Below are 18,139 nucleotides of genomic sequence, written 5' to 3' on the forward strand. Positions count from 1 at the left end.
CGCCCCGCGCCACCGCCGCTCCCCGCCACCGCCGGAGCCGCCGGACCCCGCCGCCGCCTCGCCGGACCCGAGATAGCCGCCGCCGTTTTTTTTTCTAAAAACCGTTCGGTTTTTTTCTAAAAACTATTCGGTTTTTTTAAACCCTAGATCCGGTTTTTTAGATCGGTTCATCAGTATTTCTCAGTTTAGTTATTTAGTGGACGTTCGTTTTAACGAACGGTTTTTGTCGTTTAGCCGCAGACAGCGAACGTTCATTCGTTAGCCTGTTTGTCAGTTTTTCTTTTTCTCGGATTTTCGCGATTATTTCCGATCGCGATTTCTGATCTTATTTTCGTTTTAGTATAACTTTTCGCTCGTTTATCGGAATCAGGAGATTCAAGCGCCTTGACTTTCATCTCGAAACTCTCTTTCTGTTTAACCAACTCAAACAAGTTTTTACTACTATAAAATTCGACTTTGGTCCAGATTAGTAAACTAAGCTTGTTTCTTTCGCCGTTTGAGTTTCGTTGCTTCTTTTGATTTGATTCTTTTTGCAAACCAAAGTTCTTAAGTTGAACTTTCTGGTAAGATCTCTTATTTGAGTTTTACCCGTGCATTAAATGAGTATTTATTGTATGCTTGTTTGTTTGCGATAGAGTACCCGGAGTGCGCCGCTTGCTACTATGAGTCTCTAGGTTTCACGGATCATCAACAAGACAAGTAACACTTTGATCATACCTCTTTACTACCCAGTTTTATTGCATTAGATCAATCCTCAAACAATTGCATGGTTAGGATCTGATTAATATGTGGGTTTTGGGAAGTAGATGAGGTAGTACCTATTACCTGTTTATTATCAAACCTTTGGGAGTTACCTCTATGTTTGCTTATGCTGCTATGCTATGCTAGTAGACGTGGATTGGGTGAGTATATCCATGACAGATGTGAGATTGTTAATTAATGGTTTACTTAAGGTGGCAACTTTAATACACATCTCGATGGATTGAGGCACCTGGGGAACCCAGTGTTGCCTGTAGTTTTTGGAAATCCCGGGGTACCGTGTGATTCTCCTATGGACCGCCACCCAGGCTCAAAGGGATCATGAGATTTTTCATGCTAGAAACTTCCGTGTGCAGCCGCAAGCTACTATGTACTCTAGCATAGTTGAGTATGTTGTGTGACCTCTTTCAGTGGTAGACTAGTAGATGTAGGGGATGTAGGTTGGTACTGTCTACCCAGACTAAAGAGTTAATGATTCTGAAAGACTGTGTCTCGGTCATCCATTTCTCAAACACCGTGTAGTGCGAGAAATCCAACGGAGTAGATCAAGTCTTGCAGGGAAAGTGCGTAAACCTCTGCAGAGTGTATAAACTAATCATGGTTAGCCGTGTCCCCGGTTATGTATGTTTTGAGTATCTAGTACTTGGATTGTCATGTGAATTCATCATGTTACTTAATTTAATTTGATTGGGTTAATGATGATGCTTAATTGGGATTGAGTTGGAGGAACCTTCTCAATGTTTAACAACCACGATGATAGTTAAATAAAATTTATTCCTTTGTTGTAGGAAAAAATTGGCTTTATGCAAAACTGTAACCATAGAGCTTTCCACCGGCCATATATGCATGCACTACGGGAAACAATTAATTTGCCCTCAGGGAACGCCTTTGCCGTCAGCTTTTCATCGGGCAGACAGCAAAGAAATGGTTTCCCGTCATTAGTAGATGGCAAAGAAACACTGACGGTAAAATAGACTTTGCCGTCTACGGAAAAAAACACAGACAACAAAGATCTCACTTTTGCCGCCTGCAAACAGAAACATAAACGGCAAAATACTTTGCCGTCTTCGTTTATTTCTACAGATGAAAAAATGTGCACTTTGCCATCTGTAAAAAAAATAAAGACGGCGAAGAACTTTGCCGTCTGTAAAAATAAAATGAAGACGGCAAAGAGAAAGCACATCACGCGGATCAACTACGCGGATTGATGACATGTCATCTATCCAACACCACCCGCTGCTCCTATGCACGATCCACACCATCCATCACCCCACCTGCCCACCAACATGCACAACGCCCCACCACCCCCACCTGCCACACACGGACGCAGTCCACACCCACCCACGTGTTGCATGTCTCCCTTATCCTCTCATACACGCACAAGATTCACATCCACCCACGCACACACATGCCACCAGCCCACCACCCACCCATGCCCACGATGCGGATGTTGACCGGCTGGACGGCGAGCGGCGCGGATGGCGACTGGCGCCAGGGAGGGCGGCGGCCGGCGACTAGCGCAAGGAAGCGCGGCGCGGGAGCATGGCTTGGCGGCGGCACGGGCTAGGGAAGCGGCGGCCGAACCGGTGCGGGGCTTGGCTGCGGTGGCCGTGACGGAGCGTGGCTGGGCGCCGGCACGGCGAGCAGGGCATGGCGGCCACGGGATCCTCTTCCTCCATCTTGCCGCGGACCTCCCCTCCTCTGCGCTCACGCTCGACGGCCTCGTCGACATCGCCTTTGGATGGGGCGGCGGCCGCGTCGGTGCGTGGCTTCGATGCGGCGGCCGCAGCAGAGCACGGCTGGGCGCGGGCACGGCGAGCAGGGCACAGCGGCCGTGGGATCCTCTTCCCGCATCTTGCCGCGGACCTCCCCTCCTCTGCGCTCACGCTCGACGGCCTCGTCAACATCGCCTATGGACGGGTTGTGGCCATGTCAGGGGAACGGAGCCCTCCACCTCCCCGGCCCCTTGTGCACTGGTGGCGCGGACCTCAACCTCCCCGGTGGCGCGGAGTCAACCACCTCCCGGCGGCGCGTGCGCTGCAAGGGCCATTTGCCCAGTTCGTCAAATAGAGTGGTCTTTTGTACAAGTTGATGAAATAGAGCTTGTTTGTTCGATGGATGAGTGTGTGCTGATGGATATGTACTGTAAATAGACTAGTTCTGTCATGTAAAATACGTTCCTTTGTCATCGACTCTTATACTGGTTGATGCGAAATTGCTAGGAAAGATTTTGCCTACGCCTTCTACCTTGTACGGCCTCTGCACTAGCACTGTGGTCCATATTTTTTTAAAATAATAAAATCTTCTTTGCCGTCTCGGATATATGGGGCTGACGGCGAAGGCTAGTCTAGCTGACGGCAAAGGCATAGTCCAGCTGAAGGCAAAGATGGTTTCTTTGCTGTATGCTATTACTGGGCTTGACGGCAAAGACAGAGTTGGCTGACGGCAAAGTCTTTGCCGTCTTCATGACGAAAAGCTGACAGCAAAGTATACTTTGCCGATTTATCTTTGCCGTCTGAGTTTGCCGTCTGCTTCCTGACGGCAAAATGTTTGCCGTCTAGATTTAGGTCTTTGCCGTCTGCTTCCTGACGGCAAATTACCTGTTTCCTGTAGTGATATAGTGATAACATTATTCTGTTCATTACTCTCTATGTGTTACATTGCCAGCATATTCCATGTGCTGACCCGTTTTCGGGCAGCAACGTTCATGTTGCAGACTTTTTAGACGACGGGTAAGGTGCCTTAGGTCAAGATCTTTCACTCAGTGATGCCGTGGGAGTTGATGGACTCACTTTATCTTCCAAGCCTTCCGCTGTTATCGTTATTAGATGGCCTTAAGCCATATTTATTGTAATAAGTTCTCTCTGGAGACATTCGATGTAATAAGTGTGTAATTTCTACTCTGTTATAAATCCTTCAAGTACTGTGAGTGTCAGCATTACCGATGCAGGGATGACACTGATGCACAGAGATCAGGCTGTTTGAGGTCTGGTCGCTACAATGGGGAACCTCCTAAAACCCTCCATGCTCGTTATGTTCAAGATATTATGTACTACTTTGATAATCCTGAGAAAACCCCATACAATTATGTTATGAGAGACACGTTGGATCAACGTGAATACTTTAGGGATTATCACTTGACACAAAAAGGGAAACTATTATGGGATGAAATTCATATGTTACGTTGGTATGCTCGTCAACTATGCTTGATACATGATTATACTTGCTGCTCTAGGATGAAGGCTCCACACCTTCCGTTTTCATGCAAATTTAATGATAATGAAACCTTAGCTTCTTATGCTAATGGTATCTATGATTACTATGATGTGGAGCAAATAGAAGAATTCATTGCTTTTGTGGGTGCTTATGAGATTGAATCTATGTTTAAAGAGTTTGATGATTTTGATGATTCAGTTTATAGACCCGAAAATTTTACTATAATTAGATATTGTTATAAGAATTATGAATACAATTACAATATTGATGCATTTATTGAGAAAGTATCTGCTGTCCAAGAAGAGACTAATATTTTGCAGGAAGCTATGGAAGAAGAAATTGATGGAACTGTGAGCTCATTGGATGAAATAGATGATGAGGAGAGCGAAGAACAAAAGGAGGAAGAGTGGATTAGCTACCCATGCCCAACTTCTAATGAGAGTAACTCTTCAACTCATACATTGTTTAAATTCCCTTCGTGCTTACCGAAGGATGATTGCTATGATGATTACTATGATGATTGTTATGATCAAGTTGATTCTCTTGAAATATCCCTTTCTGTTGATGCTTGCTATGCTTGTGTCCAAGATGACAATATGAATTATGCTTATGGAGTGAACTTGCTATAGTTCCTTATGTTGAACATGAAATTGTTGTTATTGCACCCACGCATGATAGTCCTATTATCTTTTTGAATTCTCCAACTACACTATATCGGAGAAGTTTGTGCTTATTAAGGATTATATTGATGGGTTGCCTTTTACCGTTGCACATGATGATTTTGATAGATATAATATGCATGTGCTGCAACTCCAACTCCACCTCTCTATGTTTCCAATATGATAGAATTGCAAGAAACTGCTTATACTATGCATTGGCCTTTAATTATTCTTTTATGACATGCCGATGCATAAGAAGAGAGTTAGACTTTATTTTTGCATGACATATGTTATTTTGTGCTCACTACTAAATTACAAATCATTGTTAATTAAAATTGGCTTTGATATACCTTGGGATCCGGGTGGATCCATTACTTGAGCACTATATGCCTAGCTTAATGGCTTTAAAGAAAGCGCTGCCTGGGAGACAACCCGGAAGTTTTAGAGAGTCATTTATTTCTGTTGAGTGCTTTTATATAGTCTAAAAACAAACAAATAAATAGGGGAACCCAAAACTTTTCAAAAAGGAAAGTGAAAGTGAGAAAGACAAGCACTATTGAAGTGGGAGAGCTCCTTGAACTTTGTTCATGCTCACAGAAACTTTGTGAATCTTAATTACAAAAACTTTACAACAAAAATAATTATTCCCTTGTAAAATTCCAGTGTATTATAAAAATAATGTGCTAAGGTTTGCCTTTAGGATGTTTACAATGCTTGTTGGTTTGTACGGTGCAGGACAGAAACTTTGGCTGTAGTGCGTGATTTTACATTTTGTACTGGAACGTCAAACGGTTCTGATTCTTGTTGCACTGTCTTGCCGTACAATTTTTTTATTTTTCCTAATTTTGGTAAATTGTTTGAGGTACCAGAAGTATGGTGAATGTTCAGATTGCTATAGACTGTTCGATTTTTGACAGATTCTGTTTTTGATGCATAGTTTGCTTGTTTTGATGAAACTATCAATTTCTATCAGTGGATTAAGCATGGAAAAGCTATATTAAAGTAGACACAATGCAAAAACAAAATATGAATTGCTTTGAAACAGTACTTAGAGTAGTGATTTGCTTTATTATACTAACGGATCTTACCGGGTTTTCTGTTGAAGTTTTGTGTGGATGAAGTGTTTGATCGAGGAAGTTTCAATATGAGGAAAAGGAAGAGAGGCAAGAGCTCAAGATTGGGGATGCCCAAGGCACCCCAAGTAAATATTCAAGGAGACTCAAGCGTCTAAGCTTGGGGATGCTCCGGAAGGCATCCCCTCTTTCTTCAACAAGTATCGGTATGTTTTCATATTCGTTTCGTTCATGCGGTATGTGCAAGTCTTGGAGCGTCTTTTGCATTTAGTTTTCATTTTTCTTTTATGCACCATGCTGGTATGAGATAGTCCTTGGTTGATTTATAGAATTCTCATTGCACCTCACTTAAATCTTTTTGAGTACGGCTTTATAGAATGCTTCATGTGCTTCACTTATATCATTTGAAGTTTGGATTGCCGTTTCTCTTCACATAGAAAACCACCATTTGTAGAATTTTCTTTTGCTTCACTTATATTTGTTAGAGAGTGGGCATATCTTTTTTTAGAAAGAATTAAACTCTCTTGCTTCACTTATATCTATTTAGAGAGATGATAGGAATTGGTCATTCACATGGTTAGTCATAAAATCCTACATAAAACTTGTGGATCACTGAATATGATATGTTTGATTCCTTGCAATAGTTTTGTGATATAGTGATGATAATATGTGGGAGGTACTAGTAGATGGTTGTGTTTAGTAAGGATGTTGGTGTTAAGGTTTGTGATTCCCGAAGCATGCACGTATGGTCTACTAATTATGTAACCAAATTGGTGCGCATTGTATTTTGATTGCTTGTCTTTGCGTGAAGGTCGGGGGCGCGCGATGGTTAACTCCTACCAACCTCCCCCCTAGGAGCATGCGCATAGTACTTTGTTTCAAGGGCTAATAATTTTTTGCAATAAGTATGTGAGTTCTTTATGACTAATGTTGAGTCCATGGATTATACGCACTCTCACCCTTCCATCATTGCTAGCCTCTTCGGTACCGTGCATTGCCCTTTCTCACCTCGAGAGTTGGTGCAAACTTCGCCGGTCCATCCAAACCTCGTGATACGATACGCTCTATCACACATAAGCCTCGTTATATCTCCCTCAAAACAGCCACCATACCTACCTATCATGACATTTCCATAGCCATTCCGAGATATATTGCCATGCAACTTTCATCATCATCATATACATGACTTGAGCATTCATTGTCATATTGCCTTGCATGATCGTAAGATAGCTAGCATGATGTTTTCATGGCTTGTCTGTTTTTTGATGTCATTACTATGCTAGATCGTTGCACATCCCGGTACCCGCTAGAGGCATTCATATAGAGTCATATCTTTGTTCCAGTATCGAGTTGTAAGTAAATAAAAGTGTGATGATCATGATTATAGAGCATCGCCCCATGAAAAAAAGAAAAGGCCAAAGAAGCCTAAATAAAAAAGGGGGCCAAAGAAGCCCACCCAAAAAAAAGAAAAAGAAAAAAAGAAAAAAAGGAAAAAAGAAAAAGAACAGGGACAATGTTACTATCCTTTTTCCACACTTGTGCTTCAAAGTAGCACCATGTTCTTCATATAGAAAGTCTCCTATGTTATCACTTTCATATACTAGTGGGAATTTTTCATTATAGAACTTGGCTTGTATATTCCAACGATGGGCTTCCTCAAATGCCCTAGGTCTTCATGAGCAAGCAAGTTGGATGCACACCCACTTAGTTTCTTTTGTTGAGATTTCATACACTTATAGCTCTTAGTGCATGATATGTCTCCAACGTATCTATAATTTTTGATTGCTCCATGCTACTTTATCTACTGTTTTGGACTATATTGGGCTTTATTTTCCACTTCTATATTATTTTTGGGACTAACCTATTAACCGGAGGCCCGACCCAGAATTGCTGTTTTTTGCCTACTTCAGTGTTTCGAAGAAATGGAATATCAAACGGGTCCAAACGGAATGAAACCTTCGGGAACGTGATTTTCTCACCGAACGTGATCCAGGAGACTTGGACCCTACTCCAAGAAGTAACAGAGGCGGTCACGAGGGTGGGGGGCGCACCCCCCCTAGGGCGCGCCCCCTGCCTCGTGGCCCCCCTGTTGCTCCACCGACGTACTCCTCCCTCCTATATATACCTATGTATCCCCAAACAATCAGAACGGGAGCCAAAAACCTAATTCCACCGCCGCAACCTTCTGTATCCATGAGATCCCATCTTGGGGCCTGTTCCGGAGCGCCGTCGGAGGGGGCATCCACCATGGAGGGCTTCTACATCAACACCATAGCCCCTCCGATGAAGTGTGAGTAGTTTACTTCAGACCTTCGGGTCCATAGCTAGTAGCTAGATGGCTTTTTCTCTCTTTTTGGATCTGAAGACAATGTTCTCCCCCTCTCTCGTGGAGATCTATTCGATTTAATCTTCTTTTTGGGGTGTTTTTGTTGAGACCGATGAATTGTGGGTTTATGATCCAGCTTATCTATGAATAACATTCGAATCTTCTCTGAATTCTTTTATGTATGATTGAGTTATCTTTGCAAGTCTCTTCGAATTATCCGTTTGGTTTGGCCAACTAGATTGGTAGTTATTGCAATGGGAGAAGTGTTTAGCTTTGGGTTCTATCTTGCGGTGTCCTTTCCTAGTGACAGAAGGGGCAGCAAGGCACGTATTGTATTGTTGCCATCGAGGATAACAAGATGGGGTTTTTTATCATATTGCATGAATTTATCCCTCTACATCATGTCATCTTGCTTAAGGCGTTACTCTGTTTTTAACTTAATACTCTAGATGCATGCTGGATAGCGGTCGATGAGTGGAGTAATAGTAATAGATGCATAATCGTTTTGATCTACTTGTCTTGGATGTGATGCCTATATACATGATCATACCTAGATATACCCATAACTATGCTCAATTCTATCAATTGCTCAACAATAATTTGTTCACCCACCGTAGAATATCTATGCTCTTGAGAGAAGCCACTAGTAAAACCTATGACCCCCGGGTCTATTCTCATCATATCAATCTCTATTACTTTATTACTTGCTTTGTTTTTACTTTTCCTTTTACTTTTCACTTTGCATCTATATACCAAAAATACCAAAAATATTATTTATCATCTTTATCAGATCTCACTCTCGTAAGTGACCGTGAAGGGATTGACAACCCCTAATCGCGTTGGTTGCGAGGAGCTATCGTTTTGTGTAGGTACGAGGGACTTGTGCGTGGTCTCCTACTGGATTGATACCTTAGTTCTAAAAAACTGAGAGAAATACTTACGCTACTTTGCTGCATCATCCTCTCCTCTTCGAGGAAATCCAACGCAGTGCTCAAGAGGTAGCAGTGCATCCGTTGCATGACAATCCCTACTCCTCGCATTGACATCAATTGATGGGCATCTCCATAGCCCTTTGATTAGCCACGTCAATGTGAGACTTTCTCCCTTTTTGTCTTCTCCACATAACCTCCACCATCATATTCTATTCCACCCATAGTGCTATATCCATGGCTCACGCTCATGTATTGCGTGAAAGTTGAAAAGGTTTGAGAATACTAAAGTATGAAACAATTTCTTGGCTGACACCGGGACAAGCATGAGGGGTACCTTGTGTTTAGAAAAGGGAGCATACAAGACTATATGATTTTGTAGGATAACTTTCTGAAGTATGGAAATTTGAAAGATATGATTGTTTGTTGGGATGCCCTAAGTATTATTGTTTTTATGTCAAATGATAGACTATTGCTTTGAATCACTCGTGTCTTAATATTCATGCCATGATTATACTTATGATCAAGATTATGCTAGGTAGCATTCCACATCAAAAAATATTATTTTTATCATTTACCTACTCGAGGACGAGCACAAATTAAGCTTGGGGATGCTGATACGTCTCCGTCATATCTATAATTTTTTATTGTTCCATGCCGATATTACTCAACTTTCATATACTTTGGGCATCATCCCATCCAAGCCCGGTTGCTTCATTTTTCAACTCCATGAATAAAGTATAGTCACTTTTTATTGCATCCCATTTGTTCTTGAATTTATCCTTGGGATACTTCTTTCCCGTTCTTGCTTCCCATTTCTCCAAAACATTCTTCCAACCCTTCTTATTTAAATAACTTATGGGCCTATTCCCATTTTCAACCTCTTCTCTGAATATATCTATGAGTTTCTTCAGATGTGCATCATCCCACACCGCTTTTTCAGTCATTCTTCAATCAAGCAAAATAGTTACATAGCAATAGATCAATATATATGTTCTAGGAAGGAATTGTGCAGCAATACTATCATACAATGAACTAAACAGTACACAATCATCCAATGTACAGGAACATACAACAATGTTCAGCTGCAGCAATACTAGCAAAAAATCGCCACAATCATCCATTTCATCACTAACAGAAATACTTTTGATATAGGGAGCAGCTACTTCAATCGCCACAATCTCAATCGCTGCAACAGCACGTGTACATGAGACGGGAGGGGAATGGGGAGTGGGGGAAAGGGAGCAGCTACCTTCAAGACTGGAGGGAAGAGGTTGCGGCGGGGATGTCGGACACGTCGCCGGCGGCAGCGCGCACGGTGGTGGAGGGCGGCGGCCTTGCTGGTTCCCGCGCGACTTGGAGAGGCGGGGAGGCAGAAGAAGAGCAGCGGAGGAGGGAGGAGGTCGAGGCGGGGAGGCGGAGGCGGAGGCGGCGCCCACAGCTTGGCAAGCGGCGGCGGAGGGGCGGCAGCGGCACTGGCGGCGGCTAGGAACCCTAGCTGCCGCTGGTGTCGATGGGGATCGAGCAGAGGAGCTGGTCTCAATGAGGCGTCCTCTCGTGGGCTGCCCTTGACCAGCCCGAACCGTTTTCCACTTCGGAGTGGCAACGGTGGGTAAATACATGCCAACTAGCAGGGGACAGCTAAAAATACCAGTCCGAAGTTGGGGTAACACCCGCTCCGAAATTACACTACGAAAATCTGGTAGCTTTTACAACTTCTGCTTCTAGTTTTCACCCTTTGGTTAGCTTCTAGCTTTGAAAAGCTAGAAGTTGGCTGAAAAAGCTTAACCAAACACAGCCTTAGCTTTGTTTTTAGAAATGGATGCCACCAACCAACACCGAGACCCCTAAGAAACAGTGGTGGTCTGGTGGAGGCCTGGAGGGTCAGAGGAGAGGCAAAGAGGGGACAACCATAAGCATTGTTATACGTTAGTTACTGTACATTTTTTGGAAATGATAAATCCAGAATGTTCATATTTTGACTATGGCAAACGCGACGTTTTTATGGCAATTTTAGTTGACATGAGGATGGCAATTTTTGTTTACAAGCACGGCAATTATCTGGCAAAAAAATAAACCGAGGGCAAATTTTGCCATGCTTGCCAACTAAACTTGCCATGGTCGCCACAAAAACGTTCGTTTTGCCCTGGCCAAATCTCGAACATTTAGAACTTATCAGTGTCCTTTTTATTTTCTTTTTTTGAGGGAGGGGGGGGGGTTGTTACTGTGCAACAGTACTGTGTAAAAGATGTCACTAACGTTTGCTCAACGGTCTCTTTCAGATATAATTTTTTTTTTGACAGTGCACCCTCTGACCCTCATGCACCTAACAGCCTTGCATGCTAGATCTGCAACTTACATGTTTTACCAATGCAAACCTGAGCTCCAGTTATGAGCTTGCATCAAGGTGATGTGAGCAAAACTGAAATTAAACTGGTCGGTTTTCTAAACGGAATGGAAGTTTGCCCCATTGAATTCTAAAGTAACAATATTGTTTACCCCACTGAATCCTAATGCAAGCCTACAGTAAAATGGTTGATGGAACTTCCCGCGAATTTCTAAGCTAAATAGAGTAACTATTTGTCTTTTGGTTCAGAAGGTAGACAAACCCCAAATTCTTGTAAGGAAACTGAGAAAGTATGTAGACCCAATGCCAGCAAAATACTACTACGTCTGTAAACAAATATAAGATGTTTTAGGTCACTGAAGTAGTGGCCTAAAATGTATTATACTCCCTCCGTTCGGAATTACTCGTCCAAGAAATGAATGTATCTAGATGTATTTTAGTTGTAGTTACATTCATTTTTATTCATTTTTGTGACAAGTAATTCCGAACGGAGGGAGTATTAGTTTACAGACGGAATAGAAAACAACCAAACACTTGCAGCAACAGGCTATTATCAACAAAATATAAATTGATCTATCACTGCTGGTGATCCGACAGTTTGTGAGTATTAAAAAACAGCTTGCCTGGGGTTTGTCCGAAGTAGGATTGAAGTAAACAAAGTACATGGGAGTGACTGAATGGAACCTTGGCTAACAGTAGAATCTGAGCCAACCTGCCTAGCTCCTGTATTTCATCTCATCGTGATCGTGATCCCTGATCATCACCGTGCTTCGTGTCTTGATTTCTGTGTAGCGCGTTTATCTTCTCCCGAGACACCCTGCGCACTGAAGTGAGCAGAAGCAGCACTTCGAGAGAGCTTTGCCTTCAGAAATAGATGTCACCCATAATGAAGACAATGGTGCAGGCAGGCTATCGATTCTGTAGAGCAGCTGTGGAGTCACAATGCCAAGTGGATGAACAAAAAAAAAAGGCAGCCGAAATGGATGCCACCAAGACACCAATAACCCTAACCATCTTCTCCAACATTAGCAAGCAGAAACAGTGGTGGAGGGGTGAAGGAGAGGCAGAGAGGGGAAGCACAGGCATTGCATGCCTTTATGCGAGTTACTGTGTGGGGTTTGGCATTTAGTGGTACAAATTACTACTGTGCAGTAGTAATGTGTAAAGATGGTGCTCTGTTGAAAAATAGTTTTGGAGCTCGGGCGACAGGGAGCTCGGTATCCCTACCATCCAGCCTCCTCGTTATCCAGACTTCTGCTATATTGGCAGGCTGTATATGGATGTATTTAACCCAATTAGCAAAGTGCATGGACCCACATCACCGCCCAGAACTCTGGAAAGGTGGCTCATATCCCTGACATATTACTCCCTCCGTTCCTAAATATAAGTCTTTGTAGAGATTTTACTATAAACCACATACGAATGTATATAGATGCATTTTGAATGTAGATTCATCCATTTTGTTCGGTATGTAGTCCATAGTGAAATCTCTACAAAGACTTACATTTAGGAACGGAGGAAGTATTTAATAGCTACAGATCAACAACCATGACCAAGAAATGTGCCGTGCCACAAAAATTACCAGATGCATTGAGATGTTGTTTATTAAGGCTGCAATTAAAATTGCCAGTGGCATTTGGACAGCACAAACTAGCTGAATAAACGAAATTAGCAGAGTTCGACATTTCTCATGCACAACTTATTTGGCCATTACAAAAATTATTTTGCACAAAGACACATGACCTGCACAGGAAGAAGTCCAGTTTCAAAAATGATTGTCACTAGATAATCTTATGCATAGATAGTTTGCACTTTAGATGAACAGATCATGATTTTGAAAGAAAAAATGATTGGTAATAATATCTTTCTAGGGAGGAGGATTTACAAGAAAAAATCAGGCAAGAACCATGGAGATAGCTTCGTCCAGAATACTGAACCAAAAAGTTAAATTCAAAAACAAGATACAAAGATTAAAGTGTCAGATCTCATGGCCACAATAATAGAGGTTAAATGCACTCGTGCACAATCCGTAGTAGACACATTGCAAGCATGAAACTAGTGTGAACATATTAACCGTTATGCACATCATTCTGAACAAAGAAGTTAAATTCAAAACCATTATGAGGATTTAATTCACAGCCACATAATACCATTCAGATTTCTGGATACAAGTATGAAACATGCAAATATGGATTCTGCAACTCTGTATTACATTCCTCCACAAAAAGAACAATTCAAGTTCAGTATGTTTAATTCACACAGAAAAATATACAAGAAAACTACAAGAAACCTTTGATCCATGAAAACCATCAATGTTTTCCTCCTGTCCTGGCGGCTGGAACCCTAGCCGCCGCCAGGAGAGCCCAATCTTCCAGCACCGTCCTCCAGCGGCTCCTCTCCACCGGCGACCTCGGTCGTCGGTGGTGAGGGGGTCGCGGGATCCACGTGTGTGGATCATTTTTACTCCCTCGTAGTCTAGATTTTTAGGCTATTTCATCGTCTTTGTTTCGGCGGCGACGATTACAGCGCTGAATAAAGATTCTTCGGATCCTTCGTTGACAAGGCCATCGGTCCTATGGTTGGGGATGGATTTGGAAACCAGTCTGTTCAAGCAAGGATGGTGTGGCGGTGGCGGCGTCCTCTTGGTGGACCTGTGTCCTCGGGCTCTGCCGTTGCGACGGCGTTTTGCTCCAGCGTCAGCGCAGAGCTTGGGAGGTAGTCCAGGAGCGGATGCAGATTGTGGTCTGCATCGACGACATCTGAAAGACAGAACATGTGCTGGGTTCGTGGTTCATGGATGGCAGGTATGGTTTCCTTCTGCGACGTCTTAGTCGCGGTGGGGTGCCAGATCTATAGTTCGATGGCATGTCCGGGGTGTTGCATCGGCCTGATTCGATCAACGGTAAGGGCTTCACTTTTGGTGAGCCACCTTGGAGGTCTGCAAAGCTGCATATCAGCGATGGAGCCGCGTCAAGCTCGAGTGAGGAGGTGATCCATCATTCTTTTCTTCGGTGGTTGCTGTCGTGGTGCCCGAGACAGGTGAAGGGCGTTGGTGTCAAGCTCAGAGATGTTCTGCTATCTTTACAGTTTTGTCATGTCGGTCCTTACGTGACTTGTACTTTAATCTTTATGATATAAATGAGACACATATTACCATGCAAAAAAATGAAAACCATCAATCAATTGTTCTATTTGATAGTACAAAAGGCAAAAGAACTCATGAATAGACACCAACAACATATAACTGATATGGGGATTCAAGATTGGAAAAGAACCAGGCCAAATTAGCAACAGTACAGCCTGGATTTGAACGAAGACCACCTCGCCGAGAGACGAGAGCTGCAGGTAGTGGTGGATCGCTGCAACCGACGGCCATGTCTTCACTTCTCCATTGGTGAAGTGGTTCTTTCCACAGGTCAACATAAGTTTATCCACAAGTTAAACTACTAATAAGAATTTGCTATTACTGATTGGTTGTCTCTCAAACTTACATTTGTTCAGCACAAATCTTTACCATGCTCTATTCCCACTACATTCAAAATCTCTCACCCCCATTATATGCACAATCCAGACAAGTCTGAATCGATTAAACACAACTACCAGCACAATTAACAATATTTAGGTTTTGGCCAGAAGTAGTCGAACCGGACATTTACCTGAAGCAGTCTTTAGCCAAATTAACAAAAAAAAAAATCCTTTCCGTTGAGAACTACATCAGATTGGCCAAAAAGTTTTGGTTCATTATAACATAAATCATTGAACAAATAACCCAATGATCTCTTGTGGCAAGAAATAATCAAATGTTGATTTTTAGTGTGCATTTTTTTCATTTAATTTTTTAGGGTACATTATTTTCAACAACAATTCTCGCAAAAAAGAATGCTTAATTTCACACAAAGAACTGTTTCAAAATCTGGGCACATGAAAGATCAAGGTTCATGAATGGATAAGCACATGTGCCACACTCCAATGAACTTAATGAACCAAAGAAGCATAAACAAAGAAGAAATCACTACTTGCATGGAGAATCAGTATAGTTTCCTTTCTGTCAGCCTTGGAAAAATTGCAACAGAGAAATCAGGAGAACTCTGTCCTCCACAAAGAAATTGAGTTCCACAATCAATCAATTGAGTTCAGTATGTTTTACTTTACGCAGAGAAAAAACATAGAGAATTACTAGAAACCTGTGTTCCATGAAAACAATCAATCAATTGGTTTTATTTGCTAGTACAAAAGGCAAAGAATCCATAGATAGAAATCAACTACGTCTAACTGATATGGGAATTGAAGATTAGAAAAGAACCATGCCTAATTAGCAACAGTACAACCTGAATCTGGATGATGACTACCTCACCGAGAGATGGCAGCTGCAGATAATGGTGGATTGCTGCAGCCGGCGGCGATGCCATCAATTCTCCACCGACTCCTCATGCGAGATATGCAACAGATGTCACGGGCGCCATCAGATCTGGCCGGGAGCACCTCCCATCTTCTCCATGTTACCACCTATCGAGAGATCTGCACCTTGCCGTCGCACGTCAGAGCTACACCGCACGAGAACGTCACCTCGTCGTCGTCGTCATCGCCGTCCGCGTCGGTAGGCACCTCGTGGGCAGAGACGGGGAGAGGGGCGGCGGCAGCGACAGGAATGAGCAAGTTAAAAGGCACCTCCGTAGATGAGTGTGGACGTTCTGGACGCAGCGGCATCTGCGCGTAGCGAAAATGCTAAACCTACGAAAGACTATACGTAAGGTTACGAAACTTTCCAAACTAATCTAAACACCCCCCTGATTTTTAGGGGGTGGGCCCCTCACTCCCCTAAACACCAATCCTATTGTTCCACGTTGGCTGATACGTAAACTTAAGTAGCTCCTTTACGTAAGTGTAGCATTGCTCCTGCGCGCAGATATCTGGCCGCAGGCTGCGTCGAGATGATGTGCGCATTAATAATCGGGGAATGACAAAAGGAAGCATACATCGTCATATACAAAGGAATACTGTGGCCGCGCTGCCTATGTAGGGCTCGTTCCGTGCGGTACGTGTATGACTTAAGCACCAGGCATGCAATACCGTACTGTTTTTACCACATGGGCCCAATTTGGTTTTCTAGATGTGTGTGATGTGTTGGATCTAAACGCCAACGCTGAGTTTTCCTCTCGTCCCTGGCGGCTGGAACCCTAGCCGCCGCCAGGGGAGGCCGGTCTTCCAACGCCGCTCTCCGGCGGCTCCCCTCCGCCGGCGACCTCGGTCGTCGGTGGTGAGGGGGGTCGCCGGATCCACGCGTGTGGATCGTTTTTACTCTCTCGTAGTCTAGGTTTTTAGGTTGTTCATCGTCTTTGCTTCGGCGGTGACGATGACAACGCTGAATAAAGATTTTTCGGATTCTTTCCTAACGAGGCCATCGGTCCTATTGTTGGGGATGAATTTGGAAACCAGTCTGTTCAAGCAAGGATGGTGTGGCGGCGGCGGCATCCTCGTGGTGGACCTGTGTCCTCGAGCTCCGCCGTTACGACGGCGTTTGCTCCAGCGTCGGCGCGAAGCTTGGAAGGTAGTCCAGGAGCAGATGCAGATTGTGGTCTACATCGACGACATCTGGAAGACGGAGCATGTGCTGGGCTCGTGGTTCGTGGATGGCAGATATGGTTTCCTCCTTCGGCGTTTTAGTCGTGGTGGGATGCTAGATCTGGAGTTGGATGGCGTGTCCGGGGTGTTGCCCTGGTCTGATTCGTTCAACGGTAAGGGCTTCACTTTTGGTGAGCCACTTTGGAGGTCCGCAAAGCTGCATATCAGCGATGGAGCCGCGTCGAGCTCGGGTGAGAAGGTGATTCGTCATTCTTTTCTTCGGTGGCTACTGTGGTGGTGCCGGAGGCAGGTGACGTGCGTTGGTGTCAAGCTCAAAGATGTTTTGCTATCTTTTCAGTTTTGTCATGTCGGTTTTTACGTGACTTGTACTTTGTTCTTTATGATATGAATGAGACACGTATTACCATGCAAAAAAAAAGATGTGTGTGATGTGCCGGACCTGCTTGATGATCCCGTCTGGATTGCTGGTTCTCCGTGCTGCATTCTCTTTCTGTTCATGATGACCGGAGTTGATTCAAAGCCTGTGTCTTGCTGGTTGCCCCGTTCTTGATGAACTTCTCCGCCCATCGATTTGATTCAAAGCCTGTCCGTCGACATGTGCCGTGGGGTTAGGCAAAGTGTGGGGAGGTAGTGAGAGCGTGGCAAGAGATGTCATCGAGATCTTACCTTGCTGTGCGCCAGAGCCTGCCTGCGGCGTCGCCGGGAGAGATCGGGAAACCTTCGATGTGGTTTGCAATGGAGCTTGTTTCATCTACAGCGTTGTGGGGGTGTACTGCATTAAATATGTGCGCAGCTAGACGGGTGGGGTGGTTGGCTTTAACACATCCGCGTGTGAAAGCTCCAGTGCATGGCCACTTGCATGGACGCCAGTGCACGGCTAGCTCTGCACGCGTCGGTGATTGAAGCATGCGTTAGAGCATACTGTCAGCCTGGAGCTTGTCCTTGTTTGAGTCAGAGTGTGTCTCTAAATACGCATATATGTTGCGGCATGAAGTCCAGTGCCAACATATAATCTGAGTAGCACGTTAACTTGTGTGAATCGTGAAGGTCGTCTCGCCGTAGATGCCGCGAGTGCAGATGCCGCTGCGTCAAGACCTGCGTTTCTCCTCCGTAGATGGGCCAAGGCACACACGACTCGATCCATGTTGATCTCCAGTGACCAGCGTAGAAGGGCCAAGGACTATTGTATTCGGTTGCGTATTCGAAAGAAAAAGGTTTTTCGCTCAGATCCCAATTGGCACGAAGGA

General features: G+C 43.9%; 1 long non-coding RNA gene across 1 annotated transcript; it reads right to left on the reverse strand.

Annotated features, from left to right (window-relative positions):
* Positions 1-12,046: 12,046 nt before the first annotated feature.
* On the reverse strand, positions 12,047-17,634 carry LOC119302236. Its single transcript, XR_005147423.1, has 3 exons — positions 17,559-17,634; positions 17,332-17,475; positions 12,047-12,133 (listed from the first exon to the last, which is right to left on the reverse strand). It is a non-coding gene; the product is annotated as an uncharacterized LOC119302236 (long non-coding RNA).
* Positions 17,635-18,139: the final 505 nt, after the last annotated feature.

The sequence above is a fragment of the Triticum dicoccoides genome, chromosome 1B, assembly GCF_002162155.2.
Source record: "Triticum dicoccoides isolate Atlit2015 ecotype Zavitan chromosome 1B, WEW_v2.0, whole genome shotgun sequence".
Classification (NCBI taxonomy): Eukaryota; Viridiplantae; Streptophyta; class Magnoliopsida; order Poales; family Poaceae; genus Triticum; species Triticum dicoccoides.